The sequence below is a fragment of the Asterias amurensis genome, chromosome 1, assembly GCF_032118995.1.
Source record: "Asterias amurensis chromosome 1, ASM3211899v1".
Taxonomy (NCBI): domain Eukaryota; kingdom Metazoa; phylum Echinodermata; class Asteroidea; order Forcipulatida; family Asteriidae; genus Asterias; species Asterias amurensis.
The window spans coordinates 25,572,875-25,594,977 of NC_092648.1; the positions used below are offsets into that span (position 1 = coordinate 25,572,875).

The 22,103-nt window shown below is 38.8% G+C and overlaps 3 non-coding genes across 3 annotated transcripts; 2 read left to right on the forward strand and 1 right to left on the reverse strand.

Moving 5' to 3' along the window:
• Nucleotides 1-10,649: 10,649 nt before the first annotated feature.
• Nucleotides 10,650-10,722, reverse strand: Trnar-ucg (transfer RNA arginine (anticodon UCG)). Its single transcript has one exon. It is a non-coding gene; the product is annotated as a tRNA-Arg (tRNA).
• A 301-nt stretch (nt 10,723-11,023) lies between these two features.
• Trnaq-cug (transfer RNA glutamine (anticodon CUG)) lies at nt 11,024-11,095 on the forward strand. The gene has a single exon. It is a non-coding gene; the product is annotated as a tRNA-Gln (tRNA).
• A 663-nt stretch (nt 11,096-11,758) lies between these two features.
• Nucleotides 11,759-11,830, forward strand: Trnaq-uug (transfer RNA glutamine (anticodon UUG)). The gene has a single exon. It is a non-coding gene; the product is annotated as a tRNA-Gln (tRNA).
• Nucleotides 11,831-22,103: the final 10,273 nt, after the last annotated feature.

A 22,103-nucleotide genomic window follows, 5' to 3' on the forward strand; every position in this document is an offset into this window, starting at 1 on the left:
GAAAATTTGAGCTCAATCCTTCATCGAACTTGCGAGATATGCATGAAAGAAAAAACAACCTTGTCACACGAAGTTGTGTGCGTTTAGATGGTTGATTTCGAGACCTCAAGTTCTAAACTTGAGGTCGCGAAATCAAAATCGTGGAAAAATACTTCTTTCTCGAAAACTATGGCACTTCAGAAGGAGCCGTTTCTCACAATGTTTTATATCATCAACCTCTCCCCATTACTCGTCACCAAGAAAGGTTTTAGGCTGATAATTATTTTGAGTAATTACCAATAGTGTCCACTGCCTTTAATGAAGGCCGGTATACCTCATCCCATAATCTATAGGGAATCTGTGAAAAAGAGAATGATGGGCAGCATTGGAACGAGCCTGTTGATGACAATGTTCGTGACATTGTTTTTACTAATTTCTCAAAAACTACAGCACCCCAGCAAAACATATTTTAAGGTAAACTTTCTACTACTATTATCTTCAAAAGGTGTAAATCTGTGGACATTGTGTTTTGTGTTAAGAAAGATTTATAAAATCGCTTTAGCGTCATGGCAAACACACACCATAACGGCGTTTTAACCAAAGGCTTCAGGAGCTTTTGTTTAAAAACAGAACGTAAGTTATCTCTAGAAATCGCCATGAATCGACTATAAACCTTGGGGTGGAGGTGGGGGTTATAAGAATAAGTCGATGATCCTCAAATCTGGGAATAGTTGCCGTAAACACAGCACAGGAAGAACAAATTGGCTTGAGCTAAATAAAGAATTGTAAGGGACGAGCACATAACAGGAAAAAAACAGATAATTGCATGAGACCTCGTAGTCAAATTGATCTTCAAGGGACTATATTTTTGTTGAAGACAGTGGACACTATTGGTAATTTTCAAAGACAGGTCTTCTCACTTGGTGTATCTCAACATATGCATAAAATAAAAACCTGTGAAAATTTGAGCTCGATTGGTCGTCGGAGTTGCGAGATAACTAAAAAAAAAAAAACATCCTTGTCACACCAAGTTTTGTGCTTTCAGATGCTTGATTTCGAGACCTCAAATTCTAAACTTGAGGTCTCGAATTCAAATTCGTGGAACATTACTTCTTTCTCGAAAACTACGTCAGAAGGAGCTGTTTCTCACAATGTTTTATACTATCAACCTCTCCCCATTACCCGTAATCAAGAAAGGTTTTATGATGATCATTATTTTGAGTAATTACCAATGTAATTGCATATAGTGATCGACACCCAATATGTTGATTTCCAGCCGTTCGACGAGTCTAATTATATGACACACTAATGAGCCAATACAGAAGCGGTTTCATTGTCTTTAAAGACGTAATTCAAGGCATGGTGACAAGACCTTTTCGCAAAATACCCTTTGCGCAAGCGCTAACTGTTGAATGGGGCGCATGCCTAATGCGCACGTGGCGATAAGGGCCCAATTTCATAGAGCTGCTTAGCGGCCGATTTTGTGCTTACTGTGCGGTCTCCATTCCATAGCGCTGCTAACCGTCAACGCACGTAAAGGCATGCCAACCTTCCGGTGCTTATTGCGCACAAATTAATGACGTAACATTACAAATCCATGGGAACGCGCAAGATGGCCGCCTCACCCTTAGCCAATTTTTCTGCCTGGCAAGTATAGACAAACACAATTGGTGTGACCGCAAACCATTGATACCTCACGATGCAATGGCTCAAAACACATTACAAAAAATATTGCATCAAAGTTGTTTCAACCCAACGAGAGAGGACAACAAGGAATTTGTTTGTTTACACAATTTTTTAACACTAGTAGAATGTAAATATTCTTCCTTGGATCTCTTAATCGCAGCGAAGATTAGATCCAAAGATTTAATTTCATTTATTTCGTTTGTTGACTCTGGTTTTTAAGCCAATGGTAAACGAGTTTAAATTACTACACGAGCAAGAATCCTCTTGAGGCAACACAAATATATTTTCAAGAGATTTGGCAGGTAAATCCCAGAGATTTATTACAGGGAAATATAAACCCAATCAGGTATGGGATAGAAAACCCAATCCACTTTATGAGTGCGCCAGAATTAGAACCAGAATCCTATAAATGCTGAAAAGTTTTTAGGAGAAAGATGCACCGTGGCCAACCGGCCTACCCGAATAGATATTAATTGTATTTTGCACAGTGTTCAATTAAAGAAGCGAAACTTTGATCAGATCATTATAAAGTCCGCTACGAACGATGCTTTAGTAAACGGTCTGTGGCTAAGATCTGAAGGCCTACTAAGTGTATTTAATGGATCACCATTCAATTCACGCAGACTTAAAAGTTTACCATGGTTCAGACCCTCTCACAGAAACCTTCAGCAAACAAGTAAAAGGTTGCTGACGTTTCGACCTAATAAAAATGAAGATGTGTCGTCTCATTGACATAGCTGTGCCGGGAAATAATAAAGGGTAGCTTTCGAAGTTCCAAAACCCGATGGCCAGGGAACTTCGTAAGATTGGGTACATGAAAAGTAGTACCCGTGGTGGTTGGAGCGCTTGGCACCATTCCGAAAGCACTTAGGGAACCGTGTAGACAAAATAGGGACAGTGAGGAGCAACAAGGATCCTGAGAAAGGCTACGGGGCGTAGCCCGACTCGATGAATTACCAGCCTTATCTTTAATTTCTATGATGTGACATAGAATGATAATAATAGCTGGATTTATAAAGCGCCAAATTACCACAGGATGCAAGCCGCTAAGGGAGAAAAGGAAGACCATTATAGTGTCATTCTTAATTTGGACAGGAAACAGGAAGACCTTTCCGATAGGCGAGAGGCAGCAGTGGAAAAAGCTCTCGCACCATCAATAGTGCGACTTGTTCCCCACACACAAGGGAGATGGCATCATAGCTTTGAAGGGATTAACAATAATATGGGCAGTCAAGAGAGATGATCTGTAGCCATGTGATCTAATGATTTGAAATTGTAGGTATGGACCAGTGTGAGGAACTTAATTGATTGGTTGGGCTACATGGAGCCAAGTGTAATAGGGGACTTTCGGTACGTTTGGCGGCAGCATTACCAGGTAAAATCCATTGTTCTCGGTAATGTGCTCGTGCTCAGAGCTCACGTAAGTAACGGACATAAACCTTTTCGCAAATACCATTGCGCAAGCGCAAACTGTTGAACGGTGTGCATTGTGCGATAGCTTTGGATACAATTTGATCTCAAGCTAGACCACAATGCATGCATCCAATTCCAAGGTTTACGCGCGCGCCCGAGTATTTGCAAAAAGGTTTATTTACCTGGTAAGTCTGCTGCCACCTAGCGTTTCAAAGTCTCCTATTGTCTTGGCAGAGTCCTTCTCGAAAGCTAAATGACAATTTCCGTGACGCAAACGCAGGGCTAACAACAAAGCCTGCAGGACAGGCTTATACAATATCCACTCTTTATACTAGCCTTCATCATCATGTCGAGCGCCATCTAGAAGCTCGAGCCTGCCCAGTGAGTTTTCGCCAGATGTTCCAGTGCCTTAGTTTCGACAACTACGTCAACTCTCAGATTGTTGTTTCAGATAATACCGTAGTGAGTAGGGGGTTTGTAATTTGACTGCCATAGTAATCAAAAACCACTCTGGAATTATAGTTACAAAGCTTGAGGCAGAGTTCATCGTTACAGTATCAGCACTGAATACAAACCAAAGGAAGCCAAATAACTATGTCTTCCAGGCATTTGTGAAAGCCAACACTAAAAACCAAATTCAGTCTGTTTGTACCAAAGAATTCGGATTGTAGTGCAATTCAAACAACAACGGATAAGAATTAAATCCCGCACTATTGCCACATCTTATGTAGGATCAGTCAGGAACAAAAACACATCGTTGTTTAATTTTATTCTGAAAGCTCACTGGTCCCATGAAGTTCAATAGTATAAATATAAACAGAAGCCTATCAGAAAAGGAAAAAAAATAATAACACGCAGAAGATCTTTATTCCGTTTTATATAACTTTCAAAATTTGTGTTTATATGCTAATTTAACGGAGGAAGAAACAATCAATATCTTCAAACTGTGTATGTTTAAAATGTAAATCTGTGGACATTGTGTTTTGTGTCATACAAATTGTATCCAGACCCTTTCATATTGGTTTAGTTTTGTTGTCAATGTTGCTGATTCAAATGCACTATAGATGATAATAACAGTCACGTGTTCGGCTGAATACAGTGTCTACCTGCTGAGAAAACAGCAAACAATAATTGTCACGTCGATACCGTGCTTTTTGTGCTTTTCAAGTATATTTCTGATGTGACATTTCTGTTTTATTTTATGACTTATTTTTTTATCCTTTGTATATTGATGGTTTAGTATTAATGATTTTGACTCTTTTTACTATCGTAAAGCGGTCAGTGACTGGTTTGATGTTGGGCGCTGTATAAATCCTGCTTACTATGATTATGATTCGTATTACTTAGCGAGGTGACAGCTATAGCGGGCAACCTCATCTCTGGCTGCAACATTCGCGAAGTGACATCAATCCTTAGAAATCTGAGAAACGATTCAACGATGTATTAAAGTGACATCGGGAGTGCCACATGGTTCATTTAATAATAATAAATAATATACAAGTCTTATATAGCGAACATATCTACTCAAGGCGCTTAGTACATGTATATACATTTATACAAAACGATAAGTAATTATTGAAGTTAAGAATTCTGAGACCCAATTATGTAGCACCTTATAAGGGTTTACAAGGTGCTACGGCGCATACAGCAACCACAACCAGACACACCGGGGCGAACCCCTTCACTTTTCGATCAGTGCAATGGGCTCTTTCACATGCGTTACAGAACACATGGTATCAACGGCTTTATGGGGCAGCAGTTTTGCTTAAGGACACAAGTGTCACAACTGGGACTCGAACCCACACTCTGCTGATCAGAAACACCAGAGTTTGAATTTGGTGCTCTTAACCGCTCGGCCACGACACTTCCAATTTCCTGGGTCACTTTTGAAACTATACAATCTACCGGATGGGATAACTTCATAAGCGAAGCGAGGCTTGTGGCTGGTGACTGCAGTTAATAACCTGACGGTTACCAAAAGTCACAGAATAAGATCAATAGACTCTGCAACTGGGAATTTAATACTATACAATGAACGGAGAACCCGAATATAATAGAGCAAAGAAGTTCCTTGCTCCATGATTAGAGTCATGCCCAATGGGCGTTTATATCAATCTGAATTTCCAAAACAACTTCTAAATCGTATTTCACGTCACTGATGGGACCATCGTATATATAAATATCTGCAATTGGTAAGAAGGCTGGCTATAATGAAACCTTGGTCAGACTCAAACCATCAACAAGAACACAACAGTAATTGACCAGCTGTATTCTCATAGAAGGATTTACACTGTAGGTTACTATAGAGCAGAATTTTTCTGCAATGACCAATTCATTAAGATGAAAATCCTTGGAGGACTGCAAATCAATTTCCATGCTGTCCATCCAGTGTTCGAGTATGTTCATCACCAACTTGCTATTTACACTGACCACTATACTCAAACCACAGGGAAATCAAATACTCTCTATATACGTATAGTCTCTTTCACCTAACATTCAACAAAGAAGGACAGTTGTAAATTTGTCGTTTTACTCCAGGTGATGTTTCTTTGAGTGATGACGTCAGGTGCATTGGGTCAGTAACGGTCACAGATTATGGTTCGCGAAGTTAAATTCAGCGTGATTCTGCAAAGTAAGCCACGGAGTTATTGTTTTAAAGACACTAGACACTATTGGTAATTGTCAAAGACTATATAGTCATTACAGTTGGTGTATCTCAACACCTGCATAAAATAACAAACCTGTACAAATTTGAGCTCAATCGGTCCTCAAAGTTGCGAGATATTATAATGAATGAAAAACACCCGTGTCACACGAAGTTGTGTGCGTTCAGATGCTTGATTTCGAGACCTAAAATTCAAAATCTAAGGTCTCGAAATCAAATTCATGGAAAACTACTTCTTTCTCAAAAACTACGTTACTTCAGAGGGAGCCGTTTCAAGGTTTTATACATCAACAGCTCCCCATTGCTCCACACCAAGTAAGTTTTATGCTAACACTTATTTAGAGTAGTTAATTTTACCAATAGCTTGAAATGCCTTTAACTGATGGTCAAATTGTGAACGGATTTTGTTCATTCAAAGGTTATGACATATCACAATTCATACTCAATGCTCCATACAACAATCACGACCCCATGATGAAACATTAGAGAGTCCTAATGGATTACTCATAGCATAAACATACATACTTACAATATCTGCACTACAGATTCATACCATTAATATTGAACTGTCACAGCTGTGAGTTTTACAAACCAATGATTAAAGGCAGTGGACACTATTGGTAATTACTCAAAATAGTTATTAGCATTAAACCTTTCTTGGTGACGAGTAATGGGGAGATGTTGATGGTATAAAACATTGTGAGAAACGGCTCCCTCTAAAGTGCCATAGTTTTCGAGAAAGAAGTAATTTTCCACGAATTTGATTTCGAGACCTCAGGTTTAGAACTTGAGGTCTCGAAATCAACCATCTAAACGCACACAACTTCGTGTGACAAAGGTGCTTTTTCTTTCATTATCTCGCAAGTTCGATGACCGATTGAGCTCAAATTTTCACAGATTTGTTATTTTATGGATATGTTGAGAAACTGTGAAGGCTAGTCTTCGATAATTACCAATAGTGTCCACTGCCTTTAATACGAAAACACGCGGAAAAACAAATACAGAATTTATTACAACAATGTCATCAAACTGAATACAATTTTCACTCAATATTACAGTCAATATTTTGTACACATATTCTCAATGTTTAAATAAGTTTAAATTTGTGCCATATCCTAGATTGTATTTTGAGCCCAAACTACACACAACGGTCATTGTAAAACAAAATAAATGTTTCAACAGAATTTGCTTTTAGTGTTTGTTTTCGTTAACGTTGTTTAATGTTCAAGTTTCGTTTTATAGTTTAAATACGGTTGTTTATAAAACTGTGTCATTTTCACTTCACAGTCTGTTCTTTATTGTTTGCAACAGGATAAATAAGTCTGACACTGTTCCCTGAATCGTCGATTTATCAACCCATAAATGAAAGGATTAATTGCATGATTGATATAGAAAGTAATATTCAATATCTTAATGATTACAAATCCAACATCACTGCGTGCCTTCACATTGATGAGCGTTGATCTAGGAATTGACAGAGTACACAGTGCTATCGCCCAAGTAAAGAAGAAAGTCGACGAAGCAGCAAGTAGCATTTTAGTAGTTTTACTAGTCTTGCTGGCAATCCTAACTACGTGTTGTGGCACGGGTGGTTCATGGTTACAGATATAGCTTACCGACACATTACCTTGATGTCCTCTAGACGTTGTTGCTATTGCAGTATCCATCGGAAAAATTTCCATTCGCTTGCGGACAGCCTTCCACATCTTCCAGAACATTATAACTGTAACACATAGTGTGGCGATTGAGACGGTGTAGAGTAATATGAGCATAAGGGCTTGGACGAACGAGTAGTCGTTGTCGAATGTACATGCTCTCTGCGGCTTTGAATCCGTCTTAAATGACACCATTTTGTAGGACACAAATACGGGGATGCTGACAACGACCGAAGATAGGACACAACAAGCCACGACGATCTGGGCTCTTCGCACGGTCATCCACCGCAGGAGTGGACGACAGATTGCTAGGTAGCGATCCACCACGATAGAGGTGCTGAGGAAAGCAGACAGATACACCGACACGTAATTGACGAAGGTAACGGAGCGACAGAGAAAGTCGCTCTCGTAGCTGGCGAGCCTCTGGAATATTATGGCTGGCGTGAAGAGACAGGAGCCCAGATCGGTTATCGCCAAACCAAAGATAAACACATGCGGACTCATTGTCAACCGCTTCTTGGAGTAAACGAAGATGATGAGACAATTGCCTGGAATTCCTACGATTCCGATCACAGATTGGAAGATGATGGACAATAAGACGTCCGGCTCCATGTTACTATCAGCTGTGGAGTGAGCGAGCAATGCACGATTTGTTGAAAAAAGGTCACCTTTTCATCCGGACTACCCAATATCGAACGCACTAATGATACACTTAAGCACTTTACGCGGGGAGCATACGAATTGAACTTAAGTATTCAGCCTCCTGACGGTGACTAGAGCAAGCTAGTCGAAACGTTGAGACCAATAAGAACTCACTTCGTAGCAGTGACGATAGTCCAAACCTATTTTCTACCTTCCGCCTATAGGTAGTAGTTAAAAAGCAGGACGGTTCTTTTCAGAAATGAGAAGTCTCCTGAACAAGTACCCCGCGGTAGTAGAATATATAGCAAGACAGCTCTCTAAAACAACAACAAACTCTACCAAGTATACACGTGGTGCGCAGCGTACCAATGTATATTAATTTATCTTACTTGTAGCCAAGCCCTAATCCAGCGACAGTTATCATGATTACATTGACCACAAAATGAAGTGTGACAAGCAATGCGACTTGTATCAGGGGAAGCAATGCGACTTGTATCAGGGGGGTGCAACTAACGCTTTCTATTGCCATATGACGTAACATTTTATCAAGAGCAGTGCCGAGAGAAGACTACGCACAGAGGTGAGTCGTGTAGATGACCATTGCAACGTGTATACACTAATAATATTAAAGGAACACGTTGCATTGGATCCGTCGAGTTGGTTTTTGAAAAGTGTTTTGTAATCGTTTGTTATAAAATGCATATGAGTAGAACGATGTTGTATAATAGTAGAATACAATGATCTACACAAATATGACTCGACTTTTAAAACCATCTTTCTAACCATATGCATTTCATAAAAAACGGTTTCCGACACATTTTATAGACCAACTCGTCCGATCCAAAGAAACGTGTTCCTGACACTGGTCACGATTGGTAATAATTGTCAAAGACCAGTTTGTTCACTTGGTGCATCCATGGAGGAAGGAAGAGTTCCTCCATGGTGTATCTCAACATTATGCATAAAATAAAAAACGTGTGAAAACTTGAGCTCAATTGGTCTTCGAAGTTGCGAGATAATAATGAAAGAAAAAAAACCCTGTCAAACGAAGTTGTATGCTTTTAGATGCTTGATTTCGAGACATCAAAATCTAATTCTGAGGGCTTGAAATCAAATTGGTGGAAATTTACTTCTTTCTCGAAAACTAAGTTACTTCAGAGGGAGCTGTTTCTCATAATGGTTTTTACTATCAACTGCTCCCCATTACTCGTTACCCAAGTAAGGTTTTATGCTTATATTTATTTTGAGTAATTGCCAATAGTGTCCACTGCCTTTACTAAGGGATTCAATGTGTGGTGAAGACGTTTTCAACTAGTGGTTTAATCCCAACGAAGCCTGGTTCTTGACAATTTTACCGAGACGAAGGCACGGTGAATCGCATGCAGTGCCATCGCAGATGTGCTTGGCGCAAGCTTAAAACATGCCCTCAAAGTTGAAACAATACCCGATTTTTTCACTTTAGGCAAATGCTCCTTTAGGTGCGTCACGTCTTTCAGGTACCTTCTTTGACTTCCCACTAGACGGACAAATTGTTGGTACCGCGTCATGTTTTAGAAAAGAACTGTTATAATTCTCTTCATGTAAAAAAAAAAATTGTGGTGTATTCCGGATTCTCGAAACACGAAGTGTTTGGTGCACAGCGCTGGAAAAGATGTCGGACCCCAAACTGACCCCATCTTTAGATGTTTTGCTGCATCCTGCAGCAATACACCTGGTCGACATTGCCGGGAAAATGCAAGAAAAAACTTTTTTCGAAACGTACAAACTCGCGACTAGGACTTCCATGTACTTGCACGTATACGTGTGTTCGATATTCGATCGATCGAGGCAAAGTCTGCCTCGATTGACGTCACAAAAGGGGTAGGCGGAGTCACCCCCAAACAACTTTATCTATTTTTTTAACGTATAAATTGTTACAAACAATTACTCAACAAGTAATTTTATTGATAATAAACATAAATTATACTCTATTGTTTGAAGAAAACAAAACTATGTTTCCAGGTGACTTTAATAGAATATTATAGTTATTTTAATAAATAAGCAAACAAATATTTAAAATATATACTCTGGAACTATCCGAGTTAAGTTCATAAAAAAAATGTGTAATTTTTGCCAGAGTACTGATTAAAAAATATAAAGTTATCCATGTTTTCCATCGGCCCCATGGTTTAACGATTAGCACTCGAGACTCTGAATCTCGCGATCCGAGTTCAAATCTCGGTGGGACCTTTAGTTTTTAAATACTATTTTGGCAGACTTGTTGTTGTTGTTTTTTTTTTTAGTTTATCGTTTTTTTTTTTATGGAATCAGTTTATTGCAATTTGGAATGATAACAGCTCTTTGGGTCGATGGAATACATCAATAAATGATTCAAATATCACAGTTTCAAGAATTATTCTTTGGTAAAAATGTAGACAAATTTATATTCATGTAAATGTTGTTTTATTTATTTCGGGAGGCTATATAAGTAGTAGCCATGTCGATCGTTTTTAAAATCTGTTTGTCGTGTACGAATATTTGGTTTAAAACCTCCCTGAGAGTCGTCCTTATCTTACATGTATACATTAAAAACGTGAACACTTGTGCTGACAAAATATGCGGCAAAAATGCGACCACGAAGGGATTCGAACCCTCAATCTTCCGATTCGAAGTCGGACGCCTTATCCATTAGGCCACGCGGCCTGCGTTTGTTATTATACTGTATACGAAAATCCACCACAACAACTTTTTTACAGTCAGAAGTCTCTAAACTTTACAAAAAGGACAAAATATTACACAAGGGTAAGGAAGTTATGAACAACATTTCTTACAATTATGAATGGAAAATATGTGATTTGGCATACTAAAATATCAAAGGCCTTGATTTTGCAAAACATGAATTAAGTTATGTTTTAATAAGAGGCATGTTTTTGCAAAAGAAAGTTTTTTTGTTAACTGAAAACATGAATGTGTGATGTTCGATAAGTTGTCGATGTCTTTCATCGGCCCCATGGTGTAACGGTTAGCACTCGAGACTCTGAATCTCGCGATCCGAGTTCAAATCTCGGTGGGACCTTCAAATTTTACTCAAACTTTAGCATCTATAGGAAAAAAAAATGATTAAAATAATAAGCAAGAATTGTTCTCTGGTAAAAATGTAGACTCATGTAATCATTGTATTTTACAAATTGTGGAGGCTATAAAGTAACTCTCGTCAGTAACAGCCATGTCGGTCGCCTTTTAAAATCTGTTTGGCGTGTACGAATATTTGGTTCAAAGGCAGTGGACACTATTGGTAATTACTCAAAATAATTATTGCCATAAAACCTTTCTTCGTGACGAGTAATGGGGAGAGGTTGATGGTATAAAACTTTGTGGGAAACAGCTCCCTCTAAAGTGACGTAGTTTTCGAAAAAGAAGTAATTTTCCACGAATTTGATTTCGAGACCTCAGGTTTAGAACTTGAGGTCTCGAAATCAAGTATCTAAACGCACACAACTTCGTGTGACAATGGTTATTTTTCTTTCATTATTATCTCGCAACTTCGATGACCGATTGAGCTCAAATTTTCACAGGTTTGTTATTTTATGCATATGATCAGATACAGCAACTGTGAAGGCTAGTCTTTGACAATTACCAAAGGTGTCCACTGTCTTAAAAACCTCCCTGAGAGTCATCCTTATTTTACATGTATAAATTGAAATTGTGATATTGGATTAAGTTACTAATATATTCCATCGGCCCCATGGTGTAACGGTTAGCACTCGAGACTTTGAATCTCGCGATCCGAGTTCAAATCTCGGTGGGACCTTCGGTTTTTCTCAAACTTGAGCAATAAATAAATTTTAAAAAGAATTAGCAATAACTATTCTTTGGTAAAAATGTTGACCTATTCATGCATAACCTTTGCATATTTTGAGCCATAAGTGACTTCCTTCATTAACATCACTATATTGGCCGCGTTTTAGAATCAATTTGGCTAAAAACTTCCCTGAGTGTCATTTTTGTTTCTGCATTAAAATTGGCACAAACACCAGATTTTAAATTTCGCGTATGCTAATGTCGTGCCTTCTCCAACATATCGTACGATATACCCTGTCGTACTCATATGCAGAAATCCGGACGTGACAGCCATAAACGTGATATACTATTTCCTTACTTCAATGAATAAACATAACCCTCTTCTCATTTGCAAATCTAAAATTAAGTTTATTTATAAAACCAAAAAACATTTAACTTTAAGGAAAATTGTTCACAGTTCATCTGATTTATATCATTTTGGGATTATTCATTCAATCTATTGGTATTTTCCTATGTCTTTCTTTACGTACAACCATCTTTTTCTGTAAGAGACAATGGACATCTTTGGTAATTGCCAAAGATTAGTCTTCTGTTTTGGTTGTATAAAGTGACACCACTTAGCCCCGTGGCGCCGCCATGTTTAACTCATGTTTTCACACAAGCGCGAGTGGAATACAGAAAAGTATAGCGCTTCCTGATGAAGATATAAATAATTTGCACAAAATCACTTGAATACACAGATGCATCACCTTGATCGTGAAATATAACGAGGCACAGTTTATATTTAACCATTTGTTAATTCAACCATAATTACTCAAAATAACTATTAGCATAAAACCTTACTTGCTGACGAGTGTGCGAGTCTTCGGGAGAGGTTGATGGTATAAAACATTGTGAGAAACGGCTCCCTCTGAAGTGACATAGTCTTCGAGAAAGAAGTAACTTTCCACGAATTTGATTTCGAGACCTCAGATTTAGAATTTGAGGTCTCGAAATCAACCATCTAAACGCACACAACATGGTGAGACAAGGGTGTTTTTTCTTTCAATATTATCTCGCAACTTCAACGACCAATTGAGTTCAAATTTTCGCAGGTTTGTAATTTTATGCATATGTTGAGATACACCAAGTGAGAAGATTAATCTTTGACAATTACCAAAGGTGTCCATTGTCTCTTACAGACAAGATGGTTGTACGTAAAGCTATGACATAGAAAAATAACAATAGTTTGAATGAATAATCCCAAAATGACATAAATGAGAAATAAACTTAATTTTAGATTTGCAAACAAGAAGAGTGTTATGTTTATTAATTGAAGTAAGGAAATAATATTTCATGTTTATGGTCAAAACCCTTCCCTTTGATCGTGTTTCGTGGATTGTGTTTGGGCCAACCTCTTGTTAAAACGAGGTGATGCATTCTTGGTCATTGCAACAAAAAAATGTGCACTGAATAGTCACCCATAGAATTACATTCAAAGAACTAAATTTAGTTTTTGTTGCATGACGTCATGACATCAGTACAGTAAGATAATTATTTACAAGGTTGTGACGTGGGTGAATAGTTTGGACATGTTGATGTTGGTTACCCTTTCTGAATCAAATGAAAATAATCCCACACATAAACCACAATTTGTATTCATTGTTGAAGTTCTTTGGTGTGTGTGTAGCCTGCTAGCGAAGACGGAAGTGAGAAATACTCAAAACTGAACATAGGGTCACTTATAATTATGAGCCGACTAGACGGGCGAAGCGGGGCTTACACGATCTGCATAATGGTGTGTGATTTACAGTAAACCAATAGAAAACTCAATATCTATGCATCACACTAGCTTCTATACAGTTGAATAAGTTTAGCATCATTTTGAAAATGAATCCAAAAACATCGATGTTTCTTTCTACCGTATGGTGTTTACTTCACGTATGGAGCATACTGTTGTTCGTAACGGCCCAAGTACCACCACCGCCTCTGCTATCTGCAGAGATACTAACACCAGAGTCTGATCGTAAGGAGGGCGAGCAGATTCACATTACGTGTACCGCCACCAACTTTGATTTCCAGAACTACATATTTGAATGGCAGAAGAACGGTATTACTTTCAGACGCAATGAAGTATCCTTAATATCCGACCCAGATTTATTTTACTCTACAAGTCATGAACCAAATGAGGTTACTGTTAAACGCCTGGTTATAAATATTGCAAATAGAGATGACTCTGGCACGTATAGGTGCAATGCCGTCTACAACCAGACTGGTATCATTGCATCTACTGCGCAGGTAAGATTATCAGTGTTGTACTTCCCCTTTCCTGTGTGCTCACCTGAAGGACCCATTACAGTAGTCGCTGGTACAGAGTTGAATCTACAATGTTCATCAGAGATCGGTAACCAACAAGTCATGATGGAGATTTCTAAATACAACGATACATTCACATTGTCGCATCATGGTGATATGATATCAATGTCTTTAGCTCTGATAGCAGGCATTGACAATAATGGCATCATGTTTCAGTGTGCCATTACATCACCGCTGTATTATCCCGATATGATCATGATGAGTCGTTCTTGTTACATCGGGCCAATCAGCAACGTAGACGAGCAAACGACAACTGTCAAGGCTGAGCCCCCAACAAATCTGCAAACAACGTCTCAAACAGGAGCTGCAGCGTCTTCAGGATTAGTCGCTACTTCTCTCCTCCTCGCAGTTTCGATCATTATCATCGTCCTTCTCGTCGTTGTGATCCTGAGACAGAAACGTCTGATCAAAAGTCTCACTGCTGGGAAAGAGACTAAAGAACCAGCTGCCGAACCGTACATGGAGCTTCAACCAACGAGTAAGAACACCGTCTATATGGAGCCCGTGGTCAAAGGGGCAGAAGATGCTACCGAACAGCACACCTACAGCCAGGCAGATGAAACGGCACCAACAGCTATCGATCAGCCAACTTACGGACAGGACGATACCAACAATACTGAGTACGAAGTTGCAATGTTGAACAAAGTATAGATAGAGACCGGAGCATTATAAACCATGATTGGATGAACGCTAAAACGAAGGCTCTGTCAACCAAAGAATGAACAAATAAACTGAATATAAGTCTAAACAATCGTTCAGGTCCCACTGTGCACGTGGAAGTTTGCTCCTGTGAAACTTATAGTTTGTTTTTAAATGAAAATAAAATCTTAGACTTAACTACTTGTTTGCACCACTCAGTGACGATCGCACACTAAGCCACATACACGTACGCTGCAAGTTTAGAAAAAAAAATGTATCTGAGGCCAATCATTTTTAATGCACAGCTCAGCAAACACCATTGTATCACAACTTCGCAAACTCAATCAAAATAGACCCATCACACATTTAACCGAAAGAACCTTTATTTTATTTTAGTGCTTTCCCAAAGGGGAAATAAAATAGCAAAAGAACACTCCTATACAAGACGGGCCTCAATCATCAAGTGAATTGAAGATGGTTTTGCTTTTATCCAAATAGAAAGACCATACCCTTTTGTTACCAGCACAAACCCCACCCCCTCCGAAAAATCTAATCAACAAAATGGCGTTTTACAATTGTTTTACAATTGTTTTACAGAATTATCGGAAGACATTAAACTGTACACTACATCAAACTTTTACATTTCCTTGTCTATGCTAAAAGCACGTGCATGATCTATATAGCTACATTTTATCTGGTACGTACACACTCGAAGGACTAGTTCTAATATTTATTTTTGGTTGCAAATATAGCGTTTCCTACACAAATATTAGTACCAGTTTTCGCCAAGTGTTCACCAATCTAACTTCACCAGACAAATGTACACAAGCAAACGGCTGTTCCGTTATAGTAACAATAATTTTAAAGCCATATCCCAAGTAGAATTACAAGTGAGTTGTGCATAATCAAACAGCCGTTGTATTGTCACTTGGCAAGCTGCTTCAGCAATGTTTCTCTCTTCTGTTGTCGAAATGCTGCTGTATTTTTCCCAATAAAGTCAGCAGGAGGTAGTTTGTTGAAACACTGTCACGTAATAATTCCTTTTTGACATTTTAATGGCTCCGCAAGTATACAATAACTTTATTCCCAACTCTACAAAACTTATCATGTACCTGATTGTGATTTATTCTCGTATTTTAAAAATCTGTGGAATAAATCAACCTAAAATATGGAACCTGAACTTCAGTTCTGGGTCAAGTTGACACAAAAAAAGAAGAAAAAAAAACATTTTTTGTTAGCTCGGATGTTGCTTCAATAAGTTTTGGTTCCCTTCCGGGTGATTTGTAAACCATATTCACAGTCACACTGACCCAGAAAATGGTTGAAGCCACCAGGAACCGGGTTAAAATAACACTATGACCCTTTTCGAAACCACGGCTTCGGCTCCAGATTTGGCTCAGGCTAGTTTGGCCCTGCGGTTGTTTTTGACAATATTGCGCGTTCTTTTCGTACATGCTCAGGGCTTCAGACGAAAGAACGGAACCTGAAGCCGAAGCCAAAGCCGAAGCCGTGGATCCGAAAAAGCCATATTATGTTTACAATGACCAACATGGACTTGACGACAGATGTAGAAATCTGTTCCGCACCAAACTGCTCTCTAAATGCAAAGGAGTGAAAAAGCATTCTTTGAAGAGCCATACGAAGGACAACTCTTTTTTGAGGTCTTCAACTCTTTTAGATTGAAGTTTGCATCTTTTTGAGTGGTTTTTATTTATTTATTTATTTTAAATCTTCGTACATAATTCTTTGTAGGCAGGGGCCGCCCAGGGTAAGGCAAAAGTGTTAAAAACTGTCATCAAAGCGATGTGCCCTCCCAGACCCCCCCCCCAACAAACTAAAAATACAGAAAAATAAAAGCATGCATTTAAAAAATAGAGATAATAAAACATAAAAGTACAAAACACTTTATTAAATTAAAAGCATAAAACACCGTGCTGGCACAAACATTATGGCAAGATAATGACAATAGACCAAAACTGAACACTCGCAGATAAAACAAAATATCACCATATAATTAAGAAACACACCAAGCGGAGTACATACAACAATGGGACAAATGTTAAAATAGAGCGACATTTCACACTATTTTGCAGCTGTGGAAGATTGGCAAAAACAGATTAAGCCTAAGAAATAAAATGGCCACAAATGATTTGGTCCAGTCCAAAGCAGAGTAGCGAATGTTATTTTTAGCACTTACTCAGTTTCTGGATCAAGATGGTGTGTGAAATTGAATCGAACGCGCGACTGAAGTCCAGAGAAATGGGGTCCACAGGAAAGACCCTGGAATTCACTCTGTCCTGGAGTGAAACCCCTCTTAACAAGTGAAGTAACTACCTCTCTTTTTAACGGTCCATTTGAGGGACAACTCGAAATGTTTAAAGAGTGGTGTTTTTCACTCTTTTACATTCAGAGAGTGCGATTTTGTTGACTCTTTCTGAATGAAAGTTTCTAATGCCAAGTGTTATTCAAATAGCATTATGTTAACAACGACAACAATGAACTTGACGACTGAGTGAAAAATAAATTGTGGCATTGTTGACCGTTTATATTTCTTTATCAAACGAAACTCATGCTATACAAATCCCTTCAGGTGTGTTTATCGTTGAAGTTCACTGATGTATGTTGCTGGCGCAGAAGGAAATGAAATATATACTCCAAGTTTAACATTCATTTGGTTCATATCTGAACGAAGGCCAAGTATCGCTTACTCGACCTGCACGCAAGGTGTGTGTTATACAGATGCACCAACTATTACAACTCAATGCAAGAAACTCTTTGCTTCTATACTTCGAACAAAGACAGGATGGGTCCCAAAACGTTGCTGTGTCTTCCTATGGTATGGTGTTTGCTTAAGGCAGGAAGGCTGTTGGCCGTAACGGCCGAGCCACCAACGCTAGCTGCAGAGATATTAACTCCAGAGTCAGATCGTCAGGAGGGCGAGGAACTTCAAATGAATTGTACCGCCACTAACTATGATTTCCAGATTTACACCTTGGAATGGCAGAAGGACAATATTACTTTAAGACGCAATGAAGAAACCAACACATCCGACCCAAGGTTTAACTTCTCTACCATGCATGAAATGAATAAAACTACCGAACTACTTGGTATAACTGATTTACATCGGAATGACTCCGGTACGTATACGTGCAATGTCGTCCTCAAAGAGACAAATAGTAGCAACATTGTCTCCTCAGTGCAGGTAATGTTATCCGTGTTTTACCTACCCTTTCCTGTATGCTCTCCTCCAGGGCAAATTGCAGTAGCCGCTGGAACGGAGTTGAATCTACAATGTTCATCAGAGGTCGGTAACCAACAAATGGTTATTACGTTGTACCAGTTACAAACTAACTCAAGTGTATTTACAAGGTCAAATGAATCACGTGATGGTGATACAATAATATTGAGGTATAACCTGACAGCAAACATTACCAATAATGGAATAACATTCATCTGCAACGTTACTTCCCAGGTCTCTCCATGTACGAATCGTTCCTGTAACATCGGACCAATTACGACTGATACAACCCCACCAATTAATAACACCGGCATTAGAAACCCGGCAATCATTGGAAGTACGGCAGCTGCAGGGGTTATCCTAATTATCCTCATCATAATTCTTATCATACTCTGCCTGAGACGAGGCCTCTTTAAAAAGAAACAGTCTTCTGAGAACAACACAAACCCAACGTCTACTGCCCACTTAGCCTCTCCTCTAGACAAGATGGCGGAATCTTCTCAGCTGAATGTCTTTAACTTGGATGGAGGATTTGAAACGCTCCATGCAGAGAGTAGTGAAGCAGACTCAGACACAGGTCTTGTACCTGGACGTACTGAGCGTCACCCAAGCACAACTTGTCCACGACGAGCAGAAGAACCTGAGTCTGGTCTGATATATGCTAAGCCACAAAAGGCAACCGTTTTGCATCATTCCGATTTGGGCGTTAAGAGTACCACAGAGCAGACACACACAAATCCATCATTTGACATTGAAATAAACGACAACACAGCTCGACTATTCGAGGACCACCCAACAACAACTATCCAACTAGTGGCAGGGGTCCAACCAAACATAAACGTTCCAAAGAAACCAGCTCCCTACAAATCAAAATCAGATCGCACCAGAAACACCCAAGGCAACCCAATCACACCACCCTCTCAATCCCCCACAGAGCTCTCATCAGTGAACTCAAATGACTGTGGATATGCAGCGATTCATAATGGAGATAAAGCCACACAGGCGATGAAATCAAATGTACCAAAGAAACCAGCTCCCTACAAATCAAAATTAGATCGCACCAGAAACACCCACGGCAACCCAATCACACCACCATCTCAATCCCCCACAGAGCTCTCATCAGTGAACTCAAATGAGAGTGGACATGCAGCGATACAGCAAGACAATCATAATGGAGGTAAAGTCACGCAGGAGATGAAATCAAATGTGCCAAAGAAACCAGCTCCCTACAAACCCAAATCAGATCGCACCAGAAGCATCCACGGCAACCCAATCACATCACCATCTCAAGACCCCACAGAACCCCCTTTAGGACAGCCACAGGTGGATGACACTGCTTATGCTGAGTTGGATATGACGTCACACACGACTCAAGACGGCGGGGCCACGCCATCATCGTCGTCAGCAGCCGACGCACCAATTTATGCGACTGTGAACAAAACAAAACAACATTTCACGCGTGATTAACAACAGTCTTGAGGTGGCATGTCCTTTTTAAAGATCTTATATAGCCCTGTTTCTTGTCTACGTCAAGATGGTGTATAAATTATTTGTTTTCAAAATGGTATATACATTGATTTTTGTTGGGTTCCATTTTGTAAAAAACATTGTTTCATATTGAATGCACTCGATTTTATAACTCCCTAGTTTATAGATTGCCGGACAAAACTCGGCTGAATACTCAGAATGATAATTGCATTATTGCATCATGTTGGTTCAGAATAAGATATCTATAGCTGACCTTGCGGTATCATCTGAACCTTACAGATGGTAAAACAAAAGATAATTGATTGGTTTTCATTTTTTTTTTATTGAATTGGTTCTAACAGATTATATTTAAAGGGTCTTGGTACTTTTTGTTGATTCAGAAAAAGAAATATATTCATTGCAGTCGATACACTAATATTATCCTTGCGGTTTCTGAATCTCATAGATTGTAAACTATGATATTTCATTGGTTTCTATTTTTTAAATGTTTATTTCAATGAATGATACCTTTTAAGTTGTTTGGGAAATTTATCGGCTGCATATACTCAGTGTGAAAATGATAAAAGTGCATTGTCTTGAGAACAAACTCTACATGGCAAGCTATAGACACACACATGGTGTTACCGCAAACCAAACATATATTGATACCTCACCATGCAGTGCCTCACTTAATGTCTTGAAATTGCAAATAGATTACAAGTAGGATTTGCAACTATACGTGGTAGAAGTATAACAAAGAGAGGTTTGAGGCAACACTATGTGAATATCTATTTTTAGTAGTGTTGGTTTTGAAAAGAACCGTTGGTTAACGACCCAACGGGCTTCAAAGACCCCATCACGTGGCCTTTCTTAGGGAATTAGCAGGGTCGGAGAGGTGGCTGTTGGGGGCCCGGTCCATTATTTAAGTGCGACCGACTTGGTGGAAAGACGGTGTTCTGGGAACACGGCAAAGTGCAGAGTCGGAGACACTCGTCCGAGAGGTGGCTCGTGGGGGCCAGCGGCGCTCCGTCCCCCACGAGCGTTACACTCGTCGGAGAGGTTGCTCGTGGGGGCCAGCGGCGCTCCGTCCCCCGCGAGCGTTACACCGTTTGGATTAGCAAGCTCCGATCATTTTGCCACCGTATATTGCTGACGTTTGGTGCCTAAAACTTGAAGTAGATTTGTTGAAATGTTGATGGTATTTGTTAGCCCTTTTGGGGTTCAAATGTTTCAATCAAGAACATGTTAACACTTAACGTTTCCCAAGTATTGTCATTTGACAGCAATGTACAACATTATTTAACCTCCCCTTTAAACACTTACTTGAGATCTCTGGACGCCAATAATAATTGTTAAAGTTCAGTGATGCGTGAGACAGCACAGACAGAACTTAAAGTTGTATTTTAACTTGGTTGTGAAAGGCTCAGTGGATGTATTGATTTCGCACTCTTTGTGTACATTGGTGCACTTCTTATTTCTTAAACTTGGACGACAGATTAAAGCCATTGGACACTTTCGGAACATAAAAAAAGTTCACAGATTAACAAATAACTTACAGGGTTTACAGAAGGTAATGGTGAAAGACTTCTCTTGAAATTTTATTCCATGAAATGCTTTACTTTGTGAGAAAACATTAAACCAATTATCAATTCTCGATATCGAGAATTACGGATTTATTTTAAACACATGTCATGACGCGAAATGTGCGGAAACAAGGGTGGGTTTCCCGTTATTTTCTCCCGACTCCGATGATCGATTGAGCCTAAATTTTCACAGGTTTGTTATTTTATTTATAAGTTGTGATACACGAAGTGTGGACCTTTGGACAACACTGTTGACCGAAAGTGTCCAATGGCTTTAAGAAAGGAACATTTGATTGTTTTCCATTAACTTTTTGTAAAGAACAGCAAATAATTACCAATACTCAGAGACACATTTATTTCATTGTTATTAATTATTGATAATCAACGGCGGTTAACTTCCCCTAACAGAGGATAATAAAATACGAAATAATCAATTTAAGATATAAAAAATGAATGACAACATTCAATAACAAGTTTTCTGTTTTGTATGGAAAAAGATGTGAGTGTGAGAAAGTTGTTTACATTCAGTTATCCAAGTTGTTAAGGAATGGAATCTAAATAATTGTAGATAATTTGTAATTAATGGAAATTTAAGTGTACAAATCTATGTGAAATGCAATGAAAACTCTCTTGAGCTGAATCAAAATTACTTTTCGTTGCAGCATGTAAATAGGAAAAAATAACAAAGAGCTTTTTGGGAATGAAAAGCCTCAGAGTTCATATTTAATTTTTATGAGTTACAGATTTAATTACAGGAAAGTTTTTTTTCTTCAAATATTAAAATATTTGAAGAAAATACGTTATTTGAACTGTTTATCAGAAGTAGCGTATACTAAACTCATTTACAAAAGTCCCGGCTAAAGTTTAATTCTGGAAAGCGTGCATCTACATAAAAAAAACCGTGTGCTCTATGTTTTGAGCAAGGTTGGTTTAAAACAAACAACAACAGTGGATGTAACACACATTTTTATGTCAGTTCTAAGAAACGGCTTGGTATTAAT